At 36.5% G+C, this 23,379-nt stretch overlaps 2 pseudogenes; both read right to left on the bottom strand.

The window, feature by feature from the left end:
• Positions 1-10,544: 10,544 nt before the first annotated feature.
• On the bottom strand, positions 10,545-11,204 carry LOC149171607 (mitochondrial outer membrane protein porin of 36 kDa-like; annotated as a pseudogene).
• A 7,551-nt stretch (positions 11,205-18,755) lies between these two features.
• Positions 18,756-23,175, bottom strand: LOC149171606 (rhamnogalacturonan I rhamnosyltransferase 1-like; annotated as a pseudogene).
• Between the last annotated feature and the right edge of the window lie 204 nt (positions 23,176-23,379).

Genomic DNA, 23,379 nt, shown 5'->3' with positions numbered 1-23,379 from the left:
AACCCCTTCTTCGGCGCCAGAAATCTTTTACGGACCTGACGGTCTTCCTCTTCCTCCTGGTCTGATTGCAATAGAGGAAATCGTAGAGGACCAGCAAGCAAATACTCCAATTCATTTTGGAGTAGGTACCCCTCTTTTTCCTTCTGCATCAGAAGTTTGTCTATCGCCACCGGAAGTTCCTGAAGAATCGTTAGGAAGTTTATTGGATAGACTTAAAATGTCTGAACAACCGTCGACATCTAGGACTGTGCCAAATGACACAGCGATAGCAGAAGCTCCTGCTGTCACTCCAACGATGTTTGCCGGCATACCAGCTGTCCCGACTAGCTCTCATCAGCTAGAAGAAGTCCACCCAGGGACTATTATGACAACTTGGTTTGTTCCAGTTTGTTCTTCCGGTATAATACCCGGTAATTCTTATGTTGAAACTAGACAAATTGATCCCTTTGGGAATCAGTTTGGGCCATCCAGCCCTCAAAGGCCATCTACACCCTTGAGCTCCGGATTGTTACCGTATGGGGGGCAATATGCCCTTTCACTTCCCCTTCCGGGGGATACCCATACGGCAGTTTTCAACCACATTCAAGTTTAACTGAGGTAACGACGAGTGGTTGGGTACCTATGTTACCCCAACAACCAAGAGTTGTATATTCCATGCAACAATGTGTACCTATGTCCAGTATCCCGACGACGCCAGCAATTGTAACCGTGTCGCAAGTTCAATCGATGCCTGTTGTATGTCAACCCCAAGTTGTAATGCAACAGCCTATTGACCCTGCAACACAACCACAATCGCCAACTGCCGGGACGACACAGATACAAACGGGAACCATAACCCCGCATCTTGGTCCGTCGGTTAGTGTCGCACAGCAAAACATGGCTTCACAACCATGGATGGTGCAATACCAACAACCTCAGTTTCAACAGGTGTACCAAGGGTGTGAGCAACAGATCTTTGCAAATAGTGGGCAACCCTATATTCAGAACGGGTTAAACCAACCACTTTACAGTGGCCAAGCCCACCAGCCGTATCAGTCATATCAACATCAGTTGCATTATGCTGGTATGCAAAGACCTACTGCTCAGGCGATTCCATCGTATCCTGGGTACGCCTCGCCAAACCTGAATCAGCAGTTGCCATTCGTGGCGACCCTAGAATTACCAGATTTACATCGATTAACGAACGATCCAATCGCCTATGCCCATTGGTGGCCAGCGATTCCTCACAAACTTCCTTCGGACATTCCTAAATTCAATGGAAATCCTGGCGAAGACCCGTCAAATCATGTGATGACATTCCATCTGTGGTGTTCATCGAATACCTTGAATGATGATTCGATAAGGCTTCGTCTTTTCCAGAGGACATTGACTGGTCCGGCGGCCAAATGGTATATTGAATTACCTAGAGCCTCGTTCGACAATTTTAGTTCCCTAGCCACGACTTTCTTAACGCACTTTCAGTTACCTATAAGGTACGAAACTGGAACAGAGATATTGACCAATTTCAAGCAGACAACGGCCACACATATATCAGATCATATACATGAGTGGCGTCGTCGTCGCAGAATGGTAAAAACCTATGTTCCAGATCAGCTATTAGCTGAGTGGTTTATAAAGTCGCTTCTGCCTGCAATAACAGAAGATGTGGCCAAGGGAGGCGTCGTAATAGAGGAGCAGGTTATTGCTCGTGCTCAATATTTGGACTTAGTATATACTCAGTCGGGCACGCTCTATGATAAGATACCTGATGCTCCCAGACCGGAATTTTCAATCCCTCCTCCTCCCGGATCGAATAGTGACTCTCATGCCGGTGACGGCGTGATTGGAACTGCAAACGCTAAGTCGACAAGGGATTCAAATAAGAAAGCCCGTAAGACTTCGAATCAAAAAGCAAATCAAGAGATTCTTGCTTTGGAGGTAAATGCTGTATCTACGGATAAAGGAAAAAACTCCAATCAACCAGGAAGCAAGAAGAAACAAAACGAAGGGAAGAAGAAAAAACAAGGTGAGTCATCCCCTCAAAAAACTTCTTCAAGCCCTCCTAGGAAAGGGAAACCAACGAGTCCATGTCATATATGCGATGAGGATCATTGGACAGCGAATTGTCCATATAAAGCCGAGTTTAAAAGATTCTTAAAGAATTCACAAACCCCAGCTGTATTAACTGATCCGTTTCCCAATCCAAGTCAAAATCTGGTTGATAGTGGAGATACTTCCCGGTGCCAGGTGCTAATGGTGTCGACCTCTGAACAACAGAATGATGCTTCGAGGTCAACAAAATGCAAAAACTGCGGAAATCCGCAGTCATCGAACAGTAAAGGAAATGATCAACCAAGCAGTTCGACGACAACTTCGACAAAAGTTGTGCCACCATTTACTACGGGAAGCATTCCTATGATCCAGGGAAGGAATCACTCTCTCCAAAATATCGGAGTCATTTTCCTAAAAGACCCTACTTTAATGGGTACTTCCGCATTGCCACCTTCAAATAATCTGGCGGAAATGACCACAATGGAATATGAGACCTTCTGTTTCTAGCGGATCTGAAAGATCGAGGATAGTTCCTATCTCAGGTCAACCTCGTTAAAAAATGAAAAACCATGAGGATAGTTCTTTTACTATGTCAACCTCATTAAAAAATGAAACAATCCCCTTTCCAGATCTCAATGGTAAACCTTCATTCCAATCAACAAAGTTGAATGCAATGAAGCTTGGGGGGCATGCACCTCGATTTGCATTGTTATGCTGGGGGCATGACTGATATATCGAGCAGTTTTAGCATTGTTATGCTGGGGGCATGACTGATATATCGAGCAGTTTTAGCACATAGTTCATGCTCGTTAAAAAATAAACGCAAGATCCGAGCAGTTTTAGCACATAGTTCATGCTCGTTAAAAAATAAACATAAGTTTATGAGCAGGCTTTCCTTCAGAGTTCAAGCTCATTCAGAAAAAACGAACCGGTAAATAACCTTTTGAGATCGTAAATTCATCAGCCATAAAAGCCTTGGTCGTGTTTGTGCACCGTCACCTCCACTGTTCATTTGGCCGATCATTCACCTCCATTTGTGTGTTTACCTCTTTTGAGAAACAGCTGCGAAGAGTGATTTCACCTAGCCGTCCTTGTGACACTGCCGTGATTGGAAAATTCCAACCTGTACCTGGAATCTGCTGCTATCCCTGTTTATCACTCGTTCCTCAAAAGACGAGTCTTCTTTGAGCTCTTTTCACTGACTCGTAAAATATGAAAAGTTTGCCGAGTTTTGGCCTTCCAGCTCGTTAAATGACCGGAACGCTATCCCTCCTCTAAATTTTAATCTTTTTGGACCTGAGGGATTATTGCACAAAAGGATCGAGTGCTTGTCTTGTTCGGCTCGTTAAAAGTACCGAACAGCCATCCCTTCTGTATTGTTTTATACTTTTTCGGACTTAAGGGATTTGCTGACGAAAAAGGAATCATGGAGTTGACTTTCCGTACTTTTTCAGACTCTCTAAAAATGAAAAGGACCGAGTTTTCTTTGTCGTTAGACTCGTTAAAATGATTAAATAGCGACAAACTTGTCTTTAGACGAGAACGAGTTTCCCTATCGCTAGGCTCGTTAAATCATAGCGATGGGCTTGCCCGAAGGGCAGGTTATAGAACAAGCATATGTTATCCTCCTCAAGCTTGACAAAAATAAAGAGGTACTGGTCAGAAATGACTAGGGAAAAATTGGGAGAACATCAAAGTTTAATGGTAGCAAGTCACTCTTGAACATGACACTTTTCCTCCGTACCACATCGGGTTGGGTTGTTTCATTCACCGGTCTCACCGCCATGGTCCTCGCCAAACCATCCACATTTGGGGTAATGCTACTGATCCATCGCATCAGTGTCGTTATATGTTCAAGAGGGGTCATTCTGAAAGTGTCAACCGTGTCCCATCCACTGCCATACATTGTCCTTCATCCATTCATGATCGCCACCCTGAATCATATATCATAGTTTGTTTTCACCTCCACTAAAATCATTAGCTCCGTTCCGTGTCATTGATGTGGGATTCATTAAGGCCCTCCTTTGACGGATCGCTTCTTGTCGACTTCAGCTCATTATCCAAGAAGTTGATCTAGGGACATCCCCATCAGTACTTTGAAGCTTGCATGCCTCAATGGCAAGTTTCTCACTTTCGGCGACAGGTATACATCAATGACCTTCGACCAGAAGATTTTGCGTGGCGTTCGACGCCAAGTCCTTTATTCACGCCACGTGAATTGTACTGCAGTACCTTGAGGGTCATTATCATTATCGGTGATTCCTCTCGCGCTTGTTAACGGTTTCCATCATTGACCGGTAATCAAGCGATGTCTTTCCATGTTCGACTTCAGCGAAATTCTCACATGGATCGACTTGTACTTAGAGTGAAGATCGAACGAGTTTGAAGACCCCGGATCTAGTTTCATCCATCCGGGCTGCGATACATATTCAGGAAATATAAAAGCATTTATCATGTACATCATTGCAACAGATGATCATCCTACTCAAAGGATGATAATTTCAGCAGAAAATTATCAGTCTACCATCAGACGATCGTCTGTTCTATGTACCAAAATGTATTTATAAAGCTGAGCATGGGAATGCCCGCCTCAGCTAGATCATGAAAACAGAATGAAAAATAATGTATTGTATTGTATTGTATTATAGGGCGCCTCCTCAGCACTGGAATGAACTTCGGACCCTCTAGATAAAGCATTTCACCCGATAAACGGCCTCATACTTTAGGGGGCAACTGTTATAGACATTTTTGTGCTTCGCATCATGGAGCATGAAATGTCAATAATCACAGGGATCCTCAGTCCCTAAACATGTTGTTCTTACCCCTAAAAGAACAAGGTCATCAAACAACAGCACTTCCAATCAGTTCTCCACCTGAAAACACTTCAAAACAGGCTTATTTTGGATCATGTCAGCTGCTCCACTGAGCTTCTGCGCTGGAATGCAACTGTCCCTCCTTGTACCTGCGCTGGAAGTCAAATTTAATGAAGGCTACCTGCGCTGGGCGAGATTGGCCAAGTGGCACAGTCATTCTGCAAGGTGTCAACTGCCCAGGAAGCTTCCAAACTGACACTTGGTTCATGAGATTCGCCCTGTGATGAGTAAGAGGTAGTTGATCACCATGTGTAAGCAAGGATCTCCAAGTGGACTCAAGAACTGAAGATTAACTGAAGAGGGAGAGGACACTAGTCAGCTCTATGCCAGCCTCAAGCTGACTCATCCTCTCTTCTTCTCTCCTATATATAGAGCTCTTCTATGAGGTCTAAGGAGGCTGGAATTTTGTGTAAAGCAAGGAGGTGCTGTTGGTTTACAGTTAGAGCTATTGGGTGATTTTTTTACTAGAGGTGAAGAGGAGAGTTCTTGCTGCTGGGGAGGTGCTGCTGGATTGGAGCCATCATTGGTTGTAACCTTCTCAGAACCCTGTTACTTCTATCAATAAAGTTTTGCATGTTCTCCTATATACTTGTATTGCATTGATGTATTGTATTTACATGTATATTTGATTCACTCTAATCCATGCATCAGTTATGAGTACTTGTATCTTGTAATTTCCTCTCTTGTTTGTGCAGAATCTGTGTGTAGCTGGACCGGCAAAGAGAGCAAGGAGCTGGGAACAAGAGACAAAGAGAGAGGACAAGGATCGACTAAGTGTAAGACACCAGGTTGGTTAATCTTTCTTCATTCTCTCTGTACTTTCATAAAGGAAATCATCAAAACTTTACTTTCAGTTGTTGCTAAAGACTGTCACCTTTAGAGTAGGGATAGGGTCATCCGCATCAGATACTTTTCCCCACAACAAATGGAGCTAGATATGTTAGGGGCTCCTAATTCTAATGACTGATGGCAAGGAAGGCGAATCGGGTACAGGTGCTCTGTCAAAGTCCCCTAGGGCCAACAATGGATCCAATCATATGATCCTGGGGGGTTGTATGAGTAAGGGATACTCATATCATCTGTGCTCAAAAGGAAGAAACTCTAAATAGGTCTTTGGTCACTCCTATGGGATTGGGATGTAGCCATACATGTCAGGAGTACCTTGCTCTGGAACTTTATGGGGTTGGTCCCTCTGGTGCTTTAAGAACCTGCGAAATTGATGTATGGTTCAGCATCATTAAACTAGTCTCAATCACTAGTACAAAATGGCTAATTAATTACTAAAAAAAGGACTAAAATTTGCATATAAACAACCATTTTCAGCCGGTGACTAGCAGTAGCTAATTTATAGTATCTTATAATGCGACCAATTTTTAGCCGTTTTTAGCATAGTCATTAATTGGTTGTCTCAATTTTATCGTCTATTATGATATTTAATCATAAATTTGTTCATTGATTTAGTCATTAATTGCCAAATTAATGACCAAATATACAACAAAAGTATATTACTATATGGTCACCTGAGAAAACCAATTAATGACCAAAAAAATATGACCAAAATGTCGGTCGTGTTATAAGATACTGTAAATTAACTACTAATAGTCATATATATGCAAATTTTAGTCATCATTTGAAACCAATTAATGACCAGAGAAATATGACTAAATTTTGGTCGTGTTATAAGATACTGCAAATTAGCTACTAATAGTCATATATATGCAAAATTTAGTCATCCTTTGGAATCACAAATTTACCATTTGCAGTAGTCAAATTTTTTGTAGTTTCATATTTATTATATAAATGACTAATTTAGTAGTTTATATTCATTTCATTTAATTTCATTAATAATCATTATAAATGACTAATTTAGTCATATATTCATTTTATTTGTGTTCATCATTAATCAATATAAACTACTAATTTAGTAGTTTTAGATTGATTTTATGTGTTCATTATTAATCAACATAAATTAATTAGTATGATTTTGCAACTAAATTTAAAAAATGTCATACAATGTGCATGTTCATCTAATATGAAAACACAGAGTTTCATATGTTAATTACAATACTAAACAATATCAATTGCATCTATAAATAATTTCAACCACATAAATTATATTATATGAAATGTTAAAGTATTACAATATGAGTTTCTAACTTAATATTGTTTGAACTACAATTTACACATGAAATGATGTTTCATCACTTCAAAACATTATCATTGTGTTGCCAAGGCATTACAGGTGAATTCACCAACTCTGAAGACTTGACCATCAGTCTTTATGTGTGTCTTATGTGGGATATTGAATCTAAGAATATCGCTAGATCGGTTCTCTTCTCTCTCTCTTTTTTCATTTGTCGCTCCAGTGTTAATGATCTCAGCCTCTTTCTTCAATTCCTGCTTCTTAGCATCAATACTCAGTTCATTTTCTGAAAACAAAAGAAGATACAATGCAGAGTGTAAGACATCAAATACAATGAACAGTAAAATATAAACTAAAGTAGACTATAAAGAGTTTATATGACATATACCTCAACATCAGTAATGTCAAATCTATTTTCCCCATACAAGCAAGAAACTCGAACAAGTTTTCTTTAGTTTGGCAATAGTGGCCACTATAATGTGGCCATATGACCTGTATAAACAAAGCAAATAAAATGTCACCATATAAAATAACACCTTAGTAACTTAGTATTCAACCTTCAGGGAAAGCTTAGGCACAATCATGCCAACTAAGTTACATGCTAAAAAGTTCAAGCTATAGGTAACTTGTGAAAACAAATAATCTAAGATGTGATGTTTAATCCTTGTCATTTTATTCGCAACAACATTTCATTTTCTAATGCATGAACTTGGTCAAGTATATAAACAACATGTGCTCAAATAACAACATGAAAGTAAACTTTTCTGATAGTCATGAAAATCTTTTAACACAAAATAGTTATAAGGATTCCAATCAATATTGTGTAATACTAATTTCATCTTCAAGATTTGGTTGTTGTTTAAAGTGACATGATACCAAGTATTTTCAATTTCATTGTTAAAAGACAAAACAAAATCATAAGAAACGTTCAAAATACAATCAAACAATAACGAGAGGATATGATGGAATGGACATTGCAATTATAAAAAAATTGTTTACTAGTCCACCAATGTCTTGTCTAGCTTTCTTAAAAAAAATTCTTTCCCAAAATAACCATGAGGTGAAAGAATCACAAGATTAAAAACCATAGGAATCCCTACTAGAAACATTTCCAAATTTGATGGCTCAAGTGCCTGGAGGACCTCTAACAACAAATGAATCATATCTAATACATGCTCTGCATTGTCTCCCCATCCTTTTTCCAATCACATTTCCTGTAACATGCCCACAACATAGTCAAGTAACAATCAAACAAAGACATTAACATTTGTTTTTATCTTTTCTATCTATAAAATTTGAATTTGTTTTGTTTCGAGAACATATTAATTCATATTTAAAGTCTTCCTGACATATGAGAAGGTACCAATCAAGCATGACATCAGAAAAATCGACCTCATTGAGGTCCTCAAACAATTTCTACAATATATTTTTCGTGCTATGATATCTTGGGTATAAAAAATAACATATCTGCAAAAGAAAAATCCATATATTACTTATGTTCAAACTTTGTATATGGTGTATTCTTAGGCAACTTTTTAAGATGTTCCTCTGCCTTTACCAAAGTGAATTGTAGCTTGGTTAAACTCGGTATCCTTTCATTCAGCATCAATTTCTGCAAGATAAATGTCACACATTATTCTTTCCCATTTCTCAACATGCTACATATGATAAATTAAAAGTCACATAAAACCAAGAGCAAACCCTTTTCTAACCAAAACAAACAGTGCCTCTCATAAAACTTCATTCTAATATTAGCAGATGAAAAGAGAGTGGACCATTTTTGTCGCTTGACTTTTCCTGTTTTTGTTATGAAAGTGCTCCAGCTTCAGGAACCAACAAATGTGAGGGAAGTTGTAAATGTGAAAAAAATTATGTTGACCTTTGTAGACTTCTTCAAAATGATGTGAATGATGCCATTTTCGGATGTGGTAAATCTCATAATAAGAAATGGCCACATTAGATGTAGAGATTAAATATAAAAACTTGTGGACATGGCATGTATTCTAATAAATTGCATTACAATGACTACCATGGGCCTCCACGAGTTACAACTCCTCAGTATGTTAGCCTTGATAATGAAAGAGAAATGGAAACGATAAATATGGGTGGTCCTAGTTTGTATGGTGGATATCTTCAAACCAAGGTCATCATCTTAATGAACCTAGGTTATGACATGGTAAACCTGGATCTGGTCCTCACCTGGGATCTGTCAAGGATATTTTCACAAGAGTATCACAATTTATTTAGTAAATAAAGAGTTAAATTGTATATTAAAACAAATTGAAGCGAATTGCTCAAAATCCTCTTAGGTGGATTGTGGTCAAGTGGTTAAATCAAAGAACTTTCAGTACACAAAACTGGGTTCAAAGCCACCCGAAGACATGGCCAACAAAGTTATCTACGTCATCAAAAAGTGGGTGGAAGTCTTAAAAACCTTGATGGCCCATGGTTGTGGTATGTCTCAACAAGCGAGGAAAGATGCAAGTATTGGATGAATTTAATGTGGCCAACAGAGTTATCTACCCCATCCAAAAGTGGGTGGAAGTCTTAGCAACCTTGATGGCCCATGGTTATGGCATATCTCAATAGACGAGGAAAGATGCAATCTTGGATGAATTTAATGGAAGAGATACCCTTGGCCATGGCCTCTAAGAAAAGGTAGAGCCCAATTCATTAACAAATTTCCATTTTCCAACTGCAAAAAAGAATATCACAAGATCCTGAACTGGATGGAAAAATACCTTTGCTATTGTAGCCATCAAGTCATGCATGGAATGTGCATCCTCGTATAATTCAAAGAAAGATGATTCTTCAGAATTTTCTATGGAACTTGAATACACCTATGAAAAAGTACATTAAATCAACTTTAAATATCAAATGGAAATAAAGTAGAAATATCAACTATGGTGTTAATATCAATCCCAACAAAAAATTATTATTGGCTAAAAATGAATATGTTACACACACAATAGTGCCATCTCCTTTTCTTGCAGAAAAAAGACAACCAATTGGATCAGTTGAAGGTCAAGCACTGATGTCCACGACAAATTTGGGCAAGCCAACACACCCTCAAATTATTAATTCAATCAAAATGGGAAGGTCTAAGCCCTCATCCAAATGTTGAAACAATATGAAATGAAGGGCCTGAACAAAACCCCACCCATATCAAATATTGAAGAGCTCAGTTAATAATCTTACCATTACCTAAAACCAAAAATGTTTCACAACTTTTCAACCAGATTGAAGCTTCAGCCAACCATGTTTGGCAACACCCATTTTCAAGAGCATATGCCTTATAAAATTTACAACATCTGACTTCACAAAACTACATTGCTAATTAAGTCAAGGTGTTGAGCTGCTTTGTGCCTCAAAAGAAAACACATGAACTGAAATAATTATTCTGAAAGGAAAAACTCAAAAATTCCAATCAAAATTTGGCACAGACCTTCGCTTAAATCTGTACCAAATAGTGCATATCCATGACATATCCTTCAAGTCTACAAAACTAGAGATAACACCACCTTCGCATGGTTGTGAAAGGATTTGGTGTCCACCTCACCAGAAAGAGTAACAAAACTTGTAGGCCTCTACTCATGCTGAAGTAGTGCAGTTGTCATTCCATAATTATTGAGGCACCCCTTAATTGTTGTTGGTGGGTCCAAAGCATGTTGAGTGCCTATGGTGAACATTTTCTTGTTCCTTGAAAAGCTATGTGATATCTCTGCTCCAACAATAGTCTTTTTTAGAGGACTAACAATGTGCAAGTAAGATGCCTTCAAGGTATCACCCTTACCAGTTTTGCAAAGCATGAGTCACTTTCAATATGACACCAAAAAAATTTCTATGCAATGCTTCATAAAAGAGTTTGCAATTGCCCCTAAATTTTACCAAAAAACCCACTAAAATTTACTATTTTAGTTTACAAGAATGGCAAGGAACAAGGATAAGGTCAAAGAATAAACAAAATCAAGCTTTGAAATACCCAGGCCTTCATCATATTTCAAGAAGTTTCCTGATGCAATGTAGAAAGCAACTTCACCCCCTACAGAAAGATTCTCGTTTCCAATTACTCCTGAGAAATGTGTTATTGGAGATGGTGTCAATACAATGCTTGTACTGACCCCTGCATAATCATGCATATATTGAAGCTCAACCTGTCAAATTTACAATATATAATGTAAGCAAAGTTAAAGTGTAATATGTTTCACAAAAAAAATTACAAAAGTATTTTTATCACTATAAAACATGAAGAATGTTGTTAAGCATTGTGTTTATCACAACATACTAACATTAAATTTTACCATGTAGATAACCTTGTGACTATTGATGATCAGAATTAGGGGGCATGCTGAAGCCTGACTAATACAGATGTCTTAGTAAATGTCTACAATATTACAAAGAGAAGGCTCCAGATAGAAACAAGAACACGATGTTTTGTTGCAATGGTTCTCACATATAAAACCAATTATTATCTTTCATATCCTTCTAAATGGCTTATTTCAAACTGCAGAATTGGAAATTTGATCCCTTCTCAGGTGAGACTGAGTCGAAGAGCACACTAAAGATAAAAACTACAACATATTGCAAATATATGCATTTAGGAAAATGGCACAATTGACACCAATGTCTAATCACCTTAATTGTCATGTCTTTCTAAATGGTAAAAATGAATGCCACAATAACTGAAATAATGTTTTAACTTATAGAATGTAGCAATGTCCCAATTAATACAAAGTACTACACATTGTTACTTTACAAAAAAACACCTACATTAAGCATGCAAATTGTTCAAAGCTAAATATGATGTCAAAGGTAGATTTGATTGTTCAAATCCAACAATTTAATAGCGACGACATCTTGCACAACTAGGTTTTCACTCTCAAGTGCTTTATTCTTAGAGGTAGCCATGACTTCCCTAAGGAGGGGTGGCTCCCTTTCCTCCTTTGATCCAGCGACAAAAGCTTTCAAATATCTTGTGGCAGCTTCTTTCTCAAAAGCAAAAGAACCATAACATCATCCAAATGATGGTTTGTTAAGAAATGGAATAAGTTCTTAAACTCATTCCATCAATCCAAGGAGAAAATCACTTCATTTCTACCTCTAAAATATGTGCTTCGAAATATAGATTCAATTATCAACTATAAACCCCAAAGTTACTTGACAACATCACCCGTTGTCACCTTGGTGATCATCCTTCTCACGTAAGGCTAGCTCTTCTCCAACATAAGGGAGGAATCCATGATAAGCCTACAAACTTGTCCTTCAAATGCTAAAAAAGCATATTTGCAAAATGATATTGTTTTTGTCTTTTAAGATTTGAAATGGAAAGCTAGGCAAGACATAGTGCCTGGTCCCTCAGGTATAAACTCTAAGCAACAAACAAAACTTTAAAATTGATGAATAAGATGTGAGTCATGACAAAACAACCAAACAACAAGTGTTATCAGTCAAGAATAATTCCAATAAATATGTAACAATGCTATCTCCTACGTGTAGATGGAGTATTTGAAGACAATGTGCTCCCCCAACTTGATCTCTTGTAAGTCACATAGTTGAAAATTCCCTTTGAGGTGTGTGATGCCGTGAGCTATCTCAAACCAAAGCTAGTGGGAGCCCACTCTGAATGATCCAAAGGGAATCCTAATGTTGTGCACCCAATCTCTATTAGTATAGATAGGCCTAATAATAAGAGACACTTAGCTACATAAAGCAATCAAAATAATAAAATGACATATTCAAGCTAACGCCCTCACACATGGTCAAGTTTCCTATCACTTTTTGGTTGGATACCAAAATGGAAACTTTGTACCCGCATATGAGTTAGGTCTAGTGTCTCTTGGTCCTATCATAGTTACCAAGGAGATTTCCTCTTAGTTAGCAAAAAATAATATTTCTTCTTTTCTCACCAATGTCAATGTCGAGGAGAAGTATATATCAGGTTAGGAGATCTTGAAATTGGTGGAAGAAACTCTTTCAGAGAAATTTCCATCAAGTAAAGGGAAAAGGCCATCAAAAACTGCAATATATGATTTGAAGTCCAAGTACACAAATTTCATGTCAAGAAGGTTTCCTGATCTGCCAGAGGAAATTTCATTCTAATAATGTTATGGAATATTGCTCTTGAAGATTATTGTTTGCATTCATATGTTTTTCTATGATCTATGACCTCTGCAAGGCTAGTGAAATTTAGGATGCAAACAACCAATTGAAATCAATTTTGAATAGGGGTTTGTTTTTGAGTTGTACTACTTATGGGGCATTCACAGGAAAGATGGAGGAAGGTGAAAGGTTGGTTGCTAAGGGAACGATAGTTAGAAATTATTGTCAAAAATGATTTCTACTATGTATCATACACCATCACTGCTATGACTAATACTTACTTGATGCTTGATTTAGTGCCAAGTACAAAATGATGGAAAATACTTGCCTCCGGACCTATCGCAATTAGTTTGGTGTTCTACGGATCATACAAAAAATTGTTGCAAAGTTTCAAGTTTTTAATAATGTTACCAAAATAGAGGGTATGAAAAATGATCACAAAATATGATTTCATATAAGCTTTGTAGCTGCTTATGTTACAGATCCTACCATCTTATGCTCTTATTGTGAATTACATATTGCCACTAACATTGCATACTGCAAAAATTCAATGAAAACTATGCTACTGCTACCATTAAAAATTGCTTGTTGAGAAAATTCATCTTGGAATCAATCCATTCACTAAGAGACAACAATAGAGTTTGTTGATAAAGTGTTTGGCGTAAAGAAATAGAAGCACAAATAGTATTATGATTATTTCGGCACATTTCTTGCCCAACAAAGATAAAAACAAACATAAATAAAAGTACAATTGTTCTTAGGATCACTCACACAATCATTTACAAAAAATGTATATATCTAGGTTAAAAAGCAATTTGGCACTCACCATTACGAATGAATAAAACATAGTAACAAGGAAAACATAAAGGTTTTATTTGGATGCATTCATAGAATATCCAATTCTTGACTACGAAGTAATATGATGTAAACATTTTGACTTGATTGGAATCCTTTTTGCAATTGTTTCTAGGTAGTAAGTATAGCAATTCATACATTCCGTTACTCAAATTTTAGGTTTCTGTGATCTTCAGGTTTGTGTACATCTTCTTCGGGATTCATCTCACATTAGGTTTGTAGTTGTGATTGACGTTTCGAACCATCTACGGTGGTTCATCATCAGGATGAGAAAGATTTATGGAAGATTGGTCTATCCTTCATATCAATAAATAGATGTTTGAGATGCACAATTGACATTAATTTCAAGTAGTATTAATTTAAATTCAAATTTTACTGTTTATAATTCATTATGAATTTAATTATTTATTTTAACATATTTGAATTTATTAATTTATTTATATTAAATAATGTTTAATTATAACAATTTAATATTAAATTATAATTAATTCAATAAGTCATAATTAGTTTTTATTCTTAATTATAAATGTAATTATTAAGTTGAAACTCTTGTTATTAACTTATAATTCATTATGATTAATTAATTTCAATTATACTTAAATTTTTATATACTTAAATTTTAATTATACTTAATTTAATACTTAAATTTTAATTGTACTTAAATTCTAATTATACTTAATTTAATAATTAAATTTTGATTATACTTAATTCCTTTGAAGTATATATTGACCTTTACTTGAATTATATTCCTTGGAAACTCATGGTTAATCGAACAAGCTTGTAGTCCATATAATGGGTTGGGTGTAGTTTGTATTAGTTAAGGGCACTGTTCAAAACCCTAAACCTAAACCCTACCCCCGCAACAGAAACAAAAAACACTATCCCTGTTCATTGTTAAGGGATATTGTAAATTTCAAGTTTTTCTAGTTTAGTTATTTTTTTTATGTTTTTTTTTTCAAGGTGAGGTGGGTGGGGGTCAATAGTGGTTATATTAAAAAATTTGTGGCCATACAATACAAATTAAGTTTACTAAAAATATATAGTCCTGGGCAAGCATAATCTGGAATCCCTAGTTAAGGATGAACCAATCAAAATACTATGGAGGCCTACCTATATCTTCTTCTTAGAATTCCATAGGTATATTGCTTAACATATTGGCATAATAAAAACAAAACTCAACAAAACATACTAGGTTACTAAAAAAAGGTAAAAATGTAATGCCCGTTTTGGGCTTTAGTTACTTGGTCCACATGACATGCTAGGGCTTCATATTTCACAATTGTGGAGCCAGTATCAATGTAGATAGCCACATGATTGTCTTCAGTGGGGCTTTCCAGTAGCTTCGAGATATGACCACTTAGGGTGTATCCATAGAATGAGGTGGGCCAGAGGAGGTAGAGTCTACAAAGGTGTTTCTTAAGTTGAGAGTGGGAGATCGCTTAACCTCTAGGTGGAGGTTGAAGTGAACCAATGTGCACCCAACCATCATTTATAGAGACTCCATAATTGAAGCCATTTTCAACTAGTTCCCTCTAAAATGGTCATGGAGGCCCAAGGTTTAGCCTCCCATTTCCTCAAATTAAAAATATGATTCGATGTTTGTGGCATGCATTATATAATTGGTCTTGGTGTATATGGATGTGGATGGAAATTTGGGGCAAGCATTATTGCTGAAATAGGTCCTATAAGTCAATTTTTTTATGCCACCATTGTCAATAATGCACTAGCCCAAGAGAATTTTAATTTGATGGCTGTCACTAAATAATGCCTCACTATTTATGCATGAGTAGTCATTGATCAAGTTTAGAATGACAATTATTAACCAATTGTTTGGTCTTGATTCATCTCTTCCTTCATTGTCACAATGAGTTCAACCTTTCGCACCTTTCTAGATTTAGACATTCTCCACTTGAATGCAAGAATTAAGAAAATGTTAGATTTCAACAAAAAGAAGAGGTGGGCACCAAAAACATTGTTCCCAACATGTTATTGGCATGGGTGTTGAGTCTCATTTTCTAGTATATTACCAGCAGTAAGTGAATTGTTTACTGCGTGGAGAAATAACCAGCACAGAGAAGAAGTAAAAGAGTTCCTCTTTATGCAAATAAAAGATGCAAATAGGATGCACAAGGAAGCATTGTATGCAACTACAAGACAACATACAACCATCTTCGAGGCATTGGAAATACCGATATATCTGCATTACTCTGGATAATTTAATGTGTGAAGCTTAAGGGTTTTGAGGTCTTTACACCAGTTATTTTTCCATCCTTGCAAGGGATGTCCCATTTGCTAGGCTTCAGGGTATAAGAAGCACCAGAATATGGAAGTCAGTGCACCAGTGCAACTGTCTGTACATAATTACATCACTTATACCATCCTCTTCTCAGGATTCCATCCAAAACTTTCCATAGTTGATTTTAGGCCCGGCTATTCTATGATTGGGTGTGCAAGTGGCTATGAATACCACTTAAGGAAGTTTTGTTTTACCTTACTCCAAAAAGCTTGACCAAGGAACATCACTGGCTAAGGGGGGGGGATCATTTGTTGAATGATTGTTGAACTGAAATAATGTCCAAGATTTGTTTCTGAGATGACCTTATTGTTGTAGCTTTTATAATGATGTGAAATCTGTCCACATGGATACACTTTGCTGGAAATTGTTCACTTTGTACCTTCTTCTGGCATCTCTTTCACATCAGCAAGAGAAGATACAAAAGTGGATCCTGTGGACCTTTACACACGGTACAAATTTCTAGTTTATGCCAGCACTCCTATTTTTTAATCCAGCATATGGAAAATGAATTCTATGAGATATTAACCAAGCCAGCATATAGTAACAAGGAAAAACCCTTATTTAGAAGGGTTGTAACTTGTGACCCCTGTTAGGTCTATAATCATGATTTAGGGGTGCTTAGAGCCTACAAAATGACTTAAAAAGTTAAAGTAGTTACCTTCTTTGGATATTGGTGACAATATGCAGAGGTGTTAAGAAAACCTGATAATTGCCTCGATGTGATGATATTGCAAAGAAATTATTTTCAACCAACAGTTATATCAGAACACTGGTTTAGATTTGATTTCTATACCCAGATTTGAAAAGAATATTTTCATCAGGTTTCAAAGGCATAACTCATTTTTGAAAGTTTCTTATTTTTGAAGGTTGGTTGGTTAAAAAGATTGAAAGACCAAATTAGAGGAGAACTCCATCCCGTCCACATGGACCACTACTTTAATGCACCTCTTTTGGAGCCTGGAGGTGGCCACATTTTGAGGAAGTTGTAGCTTGCACTTGAGATCCTTTTTATGAGGATTTGGTTAACATGAAGAAGAATACCCAATATTTAAGGGATACAAGGAAGCTGTCATATTCTCCAAGGTCAAAGAGTCAATAAGAAGTAAAGTGATCCATGCCTCAGGGATACAAGGGTAATTTAATATTAATATATGATTGGAGTTTTTTAAGGAATGCCCTAGATATAAGGATGACTGTAACCTTTTTCAGTTGTTAGCACAAATCTCAAGAAGTTATGCCTTTGAAATGCCATAAAACATTTCAAATAATGTTTCACAATTCTAAAATGCCATCTAAAATGGAAAGTGGCATTTCAAGGCAAAATGGGCACATCTTAATCTGGTTTAACTGTGTTTTGACAGGGAAATTGACCATAGGAACCTGCCCAAGTGCTTTAAATTGGCATTGACATAAATTTTGACACTAATTTCACATTGAATAAGCTTCTAGAAAACCCTTACACCCTGTCTTTGTTCTAAATACAATTTACCACTTATTATTTCCTCACACTTTCTTCTAGATTGTTTGAGCAAAGGTATCTCCTACACAAACAAGAAGCACTTATGTTGTGTGTGAAGCATTGTGATCTAGTTTTGTAGTCACAACCAGAAGACAGTTGTGAGCAACAACATTGTTCCACACTTCATTTCTTCACATTTTCTTCAACAACTTTTAGGAAAAGTGTTTTCTATAGCTACAATAAGCATGTTATGTGCATTTTGGACAACATGGATATTATTGGAGGCTAAATTTAAATTTTCTTACTCAATTATCCTTTCTTCTTGTGCTATTTTATATTTATAGATAGACAGACAGATATTGTTTCCCTATTTCAATTTTTTTTTGTCTTTTTACTTTTTTGATGGGGGATGAGGCAGGGATCATGTTTCCAGCATGTACCCTCTCCCAATACCATGCAACTTCGCTTCCAAGGATTTTTGAGATGGAGACTCAAAGGCTTTCTAAGAGAGCCCTCAATCAATCTCCAAGGCATTTGTCACACTTCAAAAAATAATTCCAACTCAGAGCGACTTTTTAAGTTAAAATTGAGGCCCTTCAGGGTTGATTAGAAATGGGCTTCTAAGAGGTTCATTTAAGGATTTCACAACTAGGGATCTTTATTCTAAAATATTAATATAACAATAATTCTCAAATGTTGATGCATCACTAGGATAACAAGATTAACGCATCCAAAGCATTTCCACAATTTAAATGAAACTAAAACTCACTCAAGAAAGTATCCAACAAAATCAAGAAATAAAAAGGCAACATATAATAAATAATGTATAAAACTAACTGGAAAATTACTAATAATACCCGTGACCTGATTCCTAAGGATTCTTAATGCCACTTACAAAGGTCTATTCTAAGAGAATTAAATTTTTCACCACGACAACTCGTACCACCAGGTAACCACTATATCCTCTCTGCCAGATATATGGAAAACATTAATATAAGATTACCTGCAATTCACTTCAATAACTTTTTCCATGTTGTCGTCATATGTAGGAATAAGCACATTGCTGGCCAAATACACCATGTAATCCAGTGCAACCATTTTAGATGAATGATTTTGGAATGGCTTTAAATCCATAGGACTAAAAAGAGTCTCTTTCCTCACCTGCAGATTTTTGTTTATCAACATGAGTGCATGGCATAATAAATCCAACTTCAAAGGAAAATGAGTTGAAGTGAGTGAATAAGTCAACTTACAATATTTGGATAAGTTGAATAGAGGGCAGGCATCCTTCTTTCTCCCCATAGATTTCTTCAGCAGAAATATATATCTAAATATTTCTATCAAAATAAAAAGCTCTCAATACTAATGGAGTCTCCTTTGGTGTTATAGGACATAGTTCGTCCTTCCTCTTCATTTAAGAAATTATGACCTCCTTCCACCAAGGGTAGGAATGCCTGTGAAAGAAATACAACAAGATAATAGGATCAACATTGTTAACAATAAATATTTTGACTTGAGTAGGAAAATATTATGATTTCCAAACATGTAATATATCTCAGTCTGGTGAGTTCCTCAACCTATTCACCGGTACAACGAAGAGTGCAACCAGAAAAAACCAATATATCCATTTCCTAACAAATATGAAGAGCCGCAAAAGGACCATGTTGTTGCAATATTTAAAAAAATGACCTAATTCATCAATTTTTGAAGCGAAAAGCAGAGTGTTGTAATTCGCATGACAACATAGCTTTTAAACCTCAAGTGGCAGGCTATCATAGCTTTTAAACCTCAAGTGGTAGGCTATCATTTGCTAGATGTGCATATGCCTTATTCAAATGAAAAACTTTGTGCTTTCTTATAAGGGGAAGGATTTTTATCATGGTAGGAAACTTTGTTAGTATCCTTCTGTGAAAAGCCCAAAGTATTAAATGATAGTCTTCGATACTCAACCTGATGCAGGTAATAGGACATGTTTGGCCAGCTCACAGGAGGCATGGTGAAGACTGCCCCATCTTCTGCCTTTGCCTTCAGCTTTGAAGGAAGCTTCTTTACTATCTGAAACTTGCCTCTCAGAGATGTGATAAACTGATCCACATCAAAAATGTCTTCAAATTCACTGTTCACATAGGATTAAAGATTAATTTTTTCAAAAGGAAACATGAAGGATAAAACACCCCCTTAGAATTATTTGTATGGGATTGGTCTTAAACATTATTATATACTAATTATTAATTACTTTCTCAACCTATGGTTAATTATATATATAGGCATGTATATATATATATATATAATAATTATTAAAGAATTTAAATAAGTAAATAAATTATCCTTTTAATTCTAACCATTAACCCTAACTTTCATCTTAATAACCGAATATTTTAACTTTAATCATAGAATATATATATTTATATATTTAACCTTAAAATTATTTTAACTAGCTTCCATAAAAATAAACTAACCATTAAATTATTATTGAATAAAAAACTAGTCATCTTATTATTTTAATCATAATATATATATATGTAGAATACCAATAATAATTATTTTATAAATTGAATAAAATAAATAAATAAATATACTATCAAACCAACCATTTAATCCTACCTTATATATATATATATATATATATATATATATATATATATATATATATATATATATATATATATATATATATATATATATATATATATATTAATTTAAATAAACAAACAGATTCCCTTTTTATAACCATCCTTTTTACCGAATTCAAATGATTTCCTTAAAAATAGTAAATAAGAATTTGACCTGGTCCTAGGGTCAAAATTAGCCGTTAATTTAGCCGTTGGAGTCTCTGCTCAAACTATTTATCTTGCTAAGCTGGATCTGTTGCTTCAACTTGTCCTGACAATGAACCACACTAGTTGGTTCGAAACGCGTCGACAAATGATATTCCATGTGATTTTCGCCGAAGAATCTTTCTTAACCCCCACAAGTAATTAATGCCATGCAATACCCAATGCTGAAATGAATCAATAAAACATACTGAAGATTTGTTAACAGATAGGAGGAATATTGAAGTTAAACACCTGGGATTTGCCCAAAGTGAAGCCTTGTCCAGCTTTGGGACAACCACAATCACATTGAGATAATTGTAACCATGTCACATATCTAACATGAGAAAAATATTGACCTTGATCAAATGATAATATATCACAAAACAGTCACAAAAGAAAATTCAGCAAACACAGTGACAACATGAAGTAAATAATTACAGAGTTTGGAGAACCATAATCAAGGCCCTAGCTAAAGGACAATCATGCATAATTATAAAATGTGGAGATAAACCAGCTTGCATATTGCAGCTCACATCTTCCATTTTGCGCTCTAAATTTCGAAAAACTATGCTCCAAGAAGACATTGATAGCCCTTCTTCTGGGTCAGGTGGCTTCTTTGCTGATAACATCCACTAGATTCTCCTCAAATGAGCTTACCCACAGAGAAATTGTTGTACTGACCTCATAGTCCTTGAATTATCTTCTTCTGTCAATTGTGTTTCAAAGTCAATTAATATATCGCAGGAGATGGCTTCGGGCTTGGTGGTACTACTATGTTTTGTTGGCTTTCATGGATGTTGAAGCTAACTATGTTGTGGTGAGGGCATATGACTATACATCAATAACAAGTGTCATGTTGCTGGACTACTGGACAATTCCTTGTGTCTTTTTCCTTACATGGATATTCTTGAAGACAAGATACAAAATCAAACAATTTATTGGTGTAGGAGTATGTGTTGCTGGGCTTGTTCTCGTTGTATTTTTAGATGTGCATGCCTCTGATAGACAAAAGGGGAGCAAACCTATTCTGATCTAGGCCTCCATTGCAAGAGACCATTAGGTATCCATTGCTTTTATATAGTCCTACCAACAATTTACATACTCAAGAATTTCAGCATAATATTCAAGATTTTCTCAAATAGATACCAAAAGGAGGGCTATGACGGTGCCAAGGCCGACATTTGGTCTTGCGGGGTCATATTTTTCATTCTCCTGGCAGGTTTCTTGCCATTCTTGAGAACCTTGATGGCCTTGTATAAGAAGCTTCACCTGTCACACTCTACTCACGGTCCGCAGTATGGAAAATGCGTTGCCGTCATCGACAGTACAAAAGCGTGTTCGTTCCCTCGATTAAAAGGGTGAAAATAACAGATTAGGGGAAAAAAAGTCCCGCTTGATGCAATTAAAGGTCAATAGCATCCACCCACATTTTAAATTTGCTGCCACCGACAACCCAACGACAGTATGATCTTCTCATCGGAATCCTTCGCTGCTTTCGAAGGCAATGTCGCCATCTCCACCATGCTGTAAGGAGCCACGTTGTTCAATCTGAGCTCCCACAAAAAAAAACCGTCGCTTCAATACAAATTTGCGTATTCAATCATCTCAACTTAAATTAAAAATAATCGATAAATGATCTATTTGTTTCATTTCCTATTGAATCATCTAAATACACAGAGGGGAAATTGTAGATGAGCTAGAGTTTGATTACCTCTCCTTTCGCTTTTGGAGGAAGCGTTACAGAGATAATTTCTTCACTATTTCCAAACCTGTACGCGGAATGAAACCATGTTAAAACAATTTTATACCTAAAAACCTTCATTTACCCTTTCACATTCTATGTATCCAACCCCTATTCAAAATAACATATGTGCCATACGCGTCTTACCTGCTGCCACTTTTTGAGGTTGATTTTCATTCACAGCATTCAATGCAGATTTGGAAGGTTGTTGTCCCGATATCTGTTCAATTTTGTTGCTAGTAATCTTAGAGGTAATCTTAAAGGTTCTTTTCTGTTCAATTTGATGGTTTTCCTACCCTGGTTTTCCTCCGATGTCTGACAACTCATTCTCCGGTTCCTGGATCCCAACCCTGAGACGAGGATAACCCTGACTGAACTAATGGAGGTCCCCTGGTTTTGGCAGGGCTTCAAACCCCTGCAATCCTACTGCAATGTCGATGTTAGCCTCCTTAACGATGTTGATTCAGTGTTATTTATTCTGAATCTAGTCTGCTTCAACGCGTTCGACATTATCACTCTTTCCCCTGCATTCGACCTCTCAGGGTTATTCGAGGACAAAACCCTAAAGCAAGAATTGTGGCTCACATCGACTCAACCATCCTGGAGCATAATATCGAAGCTGTGAGGAGATTTCCAAAATACTGAGATTCAGAGTCAAGAAATCTGAGGATTGCAAGATGAAGTTACAGAGACCTGAGCAGGGGCTGAAGGGGCATTTGTCGATCGATGCCGAGATTTTCGAAGTAACATCCTCATTCTTCGTGGTGGAGCTTCGCAAGATCAAGATTGGTGGAGATACAAAAATAGGCGCCGAAAAAATCGATGTTTTGTGGGGTGAGCTATTGAAGAGATCCTCCTCCATCCGCCTTATCGAAATTCAACCCTAAAACCCTAGCTGTCCGTGAATAACTATTGAATTTCCTATGAAAATGTAGAACAAATCTATGTGAAAATGAACAAATCTACAACTAAGGCATCAGATTTCAATCGATTTGAAGAATGGGAATCGATCTAGATATCCTAAAGATTGATCCAGTGTGACCTCCTGTTTCCATATATTCCAGGG

This window comes from Pinus tabuliformis, chromosome 4_2 (assembly GCF_031772625.1).
Source record: "Pinus tabuliformis cultivar Carrire ecotype Pingquan chromosome 4_2, CPIR1, whole genome shotgun sequence".
Taxonomy (NCBI): domain Eukaryota; kingdom Viridiplantae; phylum Streptophyta; class Pinopsida; order Pinales; family Pinaceae; genus Pinus; species Pinus tabuliformis.
The sequence above is the reverse complement of the archived record's forward strand: the minus strand, read 5'-3'. Positions and strand labels throughout refer to the sequence as shown.